This window comes from Chrysochloris asiatica, unplaced genomic scaffold (genome assembly GCF_000296735.1).
Source record: "Chrysochloris asiatica unplaced genomic scaffold, ChrAsi1.0 scaffold00011, whole genome shotgun sequence".
Lineage (NCBI taxonomy): Eukaryota > Metazoa > Chordata > Mammalia > Afrosoricida > Chrysochloridae > Chrysochloris > Chrysochloris asiatica.
Genome location: NW_006408529.1, coordinates 13545449 through 13550057, shown reverse-complemented (window position 1 = coordinate 13550057; position 4609 = coordinate 13545449). Strand labels below are relative to the sequence as shown.

At 37.0% G+C, this 4609-nt stretch overlaps 1 protein-coding gene and 1 pseudogene across 1 annotated transcript in view; one reads left to right on the top strand and one right to left on the bottom strand.

The window, feature by feature from the left end:
• The window catches only part of WWC2 (WW and C2 domain containing 2), a 323966-nt gene that overhangs the window by 55485 nt on the left and 263872 nt on the right, over nucleotides 1-4609 (bottom strand). The gene's annotated exons all lie outside the window — the stretch shown is intronic.
• LOC102841903 lies at nucleotides 1997-2247 on the top strand (annotated as a pseudogene).

Sequence of the window (4609 nt, the reverse complement as noted above, 5' to 3'; positions counted from 1 at the left end):
ATCATTGTAATGAAACAAGGTATATGATTTGTTGAATGTAAAACTGATGATCTGCCCTGTAAACTTTCACTCAATCCACAATAAAAACCTTAAAAAAAACACAAACCTACTCTCTCTAATAAAATGGGAAAAAAGGTAAGCAAAAAATAAGACATCAAATGTATCTATCTTTCCACCTATATGTATCTATCTATATAAACACAATATTTGTTTTCTAACTTTTTTATTCCAATCACCAATAATTATCAATGCATCTTGATTGCATGTTGACTCATTTCAGATTGAAGAAGTTGATAGAATTCACTAGCTGTAGTGGTTGGTACATACATTTGAATAAGAATGGTATTAACTGGTTCTCTTTGTAGGTGTATGGGTATTATCCTATCACAACCAGCAGTGTACTTCAAGATATCTTGAAATGCTGCTTCTGATGATGACTATGACACCATTCCTCATAAGTTTGTGGTTCCCAACATAGTAAACCATAGAACTGTCTGATTCAAAATGGCCAACACTATTCCACTTCAGCTCACTAATACTTAGGATATCGATGTTGATGTGTTTTCATTTCTTTTTTTTGACAACTTCCAATTTGTGCATTCCACAATCATTAATTATTAATGGGTATTTACATCCATTACTTCTTATTTTGAGATGTGCCCATAAGAAAATGAAGGCCCTGAAATCTGTTCATTAAGGTCAACTATGCTTTGAGGAGACAACTGTCCCCCAGTTGTAGTTTGAGTACCTTCTAACCTTCTGTCATTATATTTGACAACATGCTGCTGCTAGTTACAAGGTTTTCAGTGGCTAACCATTCAGATGTGTTCTCACTCTCCTTTTTTCTAGTCTGAAAGTTCTGCTGATACTAGTCTAATGTGAGTGACCCTGATGGTATTTAAAATACAAGTATATTTATTTTCATTAGTTATAGCTTCCAACATTACAGCAATACACAAGTACAATGAACTGACAGAAGACTAGTAAAGAAAAAGAATTAGTAGTTGGGAAATATGGCCTTAGTGATAGAAATGATGTTAAGATCACATGATAGAATTATGCAAGACCAATGACTTATTCATTGTAAATACCTTTTATCAACAACATAAAAGGCAACTATACCTCATCATATGTAGTACACAGGAATTATACAGAGGACATCTGTGGGGAAAGATGATGGAGAAGCTCAGTATCATCAACCAAAACAAAATCATAGACAATGTGGAACAGACCATCAAATTACTCATATGCAAGTTCAGGCTGAAGCTAAAGAAAATTAAAATAAGTCCACAAGAGCCAAAATATTACCTTCAATATATCCTATCTGAATTGAGAGACCATCTCAAGAGCAGACTGGATACATTATACACTAATGAACAAAACCCAAAAGAGTTGTGTGATGACATCAAGAACAACACCCATTAAGAAAGCAAAAGGTCATTAAAAAAAAAGAAAAGACCAAAATGGGTATTAGATGGGACTCTGACATTTACTCTTGAGCATAGACAAGCTAAATCAACAGGAAGAAATGATGAAGTAAAAGAGCTGAACAGGAAATTTCAAAAGGCAGCTTAAGAAGACAAAGTCAAGTACAGTGAAATAAATGTGCAAAGACTCCATGGAGTCAGACATTCAAAAAGGAAGAACATGCTCAACAACTCCCAAGCTAAATGAATCGAAGAAAAAAATTCAATGCTCGGTTTCCAATACTGAAAGCCTCTATGGGCAAAATATTGAATGATGCAGTAGACCAGCATTTGCTCTACCTGGCAAATCTCATCAAAATAAGATGGAAGGAATACACAGAATCACTGTACCATAAGAAATTGGTCTACTAAAAGTATAAAAAAACAGACTGGGAGAAAATCTTTGGCAATGGCATATCAGATAGGGACGAGTCTCTAAAATTTATAGAACACTTCAACATCTCAATATGAAGGAGACATAATCCAATTAAAAACTGGTCCGAGGGAGAGCTGTCCCTGACACCAACAACATGGAGACTTTCTACTGAATCCTGTTCTTAGTGCTCGAATGCCCCAACCTGAAGATGAAGAAGCTGCTCTTGGTGCACATGCCATCGCCATGACGGTGTACGTTCTGGTGGTGGTGTCTCACTTCCTCATCACTGAAGGAAGAATTTATGATGCTACTGTGGAACCTCCAAGTGTTGTCTCTATGACTGATGAACACTGGCATCAGAGGCCAGTAGCTTTCTTGGCCTACAGAGGTTATCTGGTGGGTTAGAGTACCCCTTGAAAAGAAATTAGTGGATATTGGATTTGCTCCTGTTATTGAAGTTTGGACAGCTATACCTACCAAACCTCAAATAGGAAGTGTAGAAAAGGATGAAAAACAACTGAGAGAAGAAACAAGTGAAAGCAAAGGATGCTCGTTAAAGCTTGGACTAGAATTTCTCCTTGGTACTATCAGAGAGACAAGCTTTTCACAGTGGTTTTTTTCCCCCTTGCTGACCTAGACTGACGTCCCAACAATGTTAAGTGGCATTTTCTTCTGAGTTTTTCATTTCTAAAAGGAAATATACTTCATTTCTACAACCATAATATTGATGTACTCTTAACAAATTTGAAAACCTAGAACAGATGGATACATTTTTAGAAAAACACAACCAACTAAACTTACACACAGTGAAGTAGAAGACTTGAACAGACCCATAACAATAGAAGAAATTAATCAGGTCATCAAAACACTCCCAACCAAAAGAAGTCCAGGTCCAGATGGCTTCATGGGTGAGTTCTACCAAACATTCAGGGAAGAGCTGCCATCAATTCTACTCAAATTTTTCCAGAATATAAAAGAGGATGGAAAACTTCCTAATATATTTTATGAAGTAAGCATAACCCTCATACCAAAACCAGGGAAGGACATCACTAAGAAAGAAAATTATAGACCAATATCTCTCATGAACATAGATGCAAAAATTCTCAATAAAATCCTAGCCAACAGAATCCAGCAGCACATCAAAAAATAATGCATCATGACTAAGTGGGATTCATATCAGGGATACAAACATAATATTGAATCAAGTGATGAATTTTTATAACCCCTTAACATTTACAGGAGATGACATATCTGATTTTCAAACAATGATGTTCAGTCAGGAAACAAGATACCATAAGTTGAGAACTCTGGACAGCTGGATCAGCTTTACCTTTAAACAGAGTATGTGATGGTTGTTATTCCAGACATGTGTGAAAGACTGTTTCCTGAACAATAAGAAGTGTGGAAGGAGCAGAAAATTTTTTTTTTTAATTAAAAAATAAACTGAGCAGAGGACATGGAACAGATACTTCAATAAAAATACATTCAGGTAACTAACAAACATAAGAAAAGCTCACAATCACTAGCCATTAATGAAAGGTAAATCAAAACAATGATGAGATTGCAAAATGGTACAACCACTGTGAAAAACAGTATGGCACTTTCTCAGAAAGGTGAAAATAAAAAATCATGTAACCCAGGAGTATTTGTGTGGGGCTGTAGGATAATCACTGGACTGGTAACCACAAAGTCAGCGGTTCAGAGCCACAAATCACGCCTTAGAAATCCTACAGAGTCGCTAGCAGTCAGAACTGACTCCACAGCACTTAACGATAACAATATGGACCAGCATTTGCTCTACTTGGCAAATATCCTCAAGAAATAAAAAGTCATGACAAGAATCGACATATGCACACCCATGTTCATTGCAGTGCTGTTCACAATAGCAAAAAGATGGAGACAGCCTAAATACCCATCAACAGAATGGTTAAACGAAAACTTTGATACACACACATTTGTTGAGTGTGAAATTCATGATCTGATCTGCAAAGCAATTCACACAATAAAACTTTTTTTTTTTTTTTTAAAGAATTGGTCGAATGGGGGAGTAGTTAATCTTACAGTCCAGAAGCAGAGGACTCTAGGAACATCAAGAGATAAGAGCTCAGGTGGAATATGGAACCTAATTTTTGATAAAGGAAACAAGTGTAAATTGCTACAATTTGATGAACCTGACCTATACTTATGGATGGAGTAGCTCAAAATACCAACAAAGAGGGATGGATTCTTCACATCAGGTTATCAATCCTATCCCCTCTGTATACAGGGTAGATAGGGACAGGCAATTTAGACATTGGCTACCTAAAATGAAGGGGCAATAGAGGTTTGAAGTGACTGGCTTACAAGCTTTCAAGAGGGAGCTAGACAGGTCTGGTGAAAAGAGATGGGGATAAAATTCTTATGATTCAATAGTGAGTAACTGTTATCATGACTAACTGTGACTGTCACAACTGTAAAGGTAGAAGTTTTGTAACAAAAATGGGTGAGTAGTTAATCTTACAGTCCAGAAACAGAGGACCCTATATAGAGAAACTGTGACACCAGAGATGGAAACCCAGGTGAAGACCTGGTTGACCAGCAGTGTGGCAAGACCTGGGGACTCTTGGGCCCGGAGTCAATGACATAGCCACAGAGGACTAGAGTGGAGAGTGAAGCGTCCAGCTGATAAGAAGAGAGAGCATATGCATAAGAACACCCACACTTGCAGATAATACCCACTTATCCTGGCTTCAGTGACTGGATGATCAGAGCTCAACCAGAAGTAAAA